Source organism: Dendrobium catenatum, unplaced genomic scaffold (assembly GCF_001605985.2).
Source record: "Dendrobium catenatum unplaced genomic scaffold, ASM160598v2 fragScaff_scaffold_1410, whole genome shotgun sequence".
NCBI classification, from domain to species: domain Eukaryota; kingdom Viridiplantae; phylum Streptophyta; class Magnoliopsida; order Asparagales; family Orchidaceae; genus Dendrobium; species Dendrobium catenatum.
In genome coordinates, this window is record NW_021319872.1 from 769,775 (window position 1) to 770,018 (window position 244).

Here is a 244-nt window from a genome sequence, read left to right on the forward strand (position 1 = left end):
GGTGTGATTGACATAACTGCATAAACTTAATCTTCTAGTTGCTTTATTTGATTTTTAATTATTTTTCCTCTTTGCACTTTGTTTTTCTTTTCCTTTTTGTTTTTTTGTTTTATTTGGATTGCTTTCTTTTTATTGCTTTTTAGCCTTCAAAAATCATCGATGATATGATATTGTATGCCTTGTCTTTGCTTTTGAGAATTTATAGTAAATGTTTTACATCTCTTAATCTGTTAGATGGTAAGAA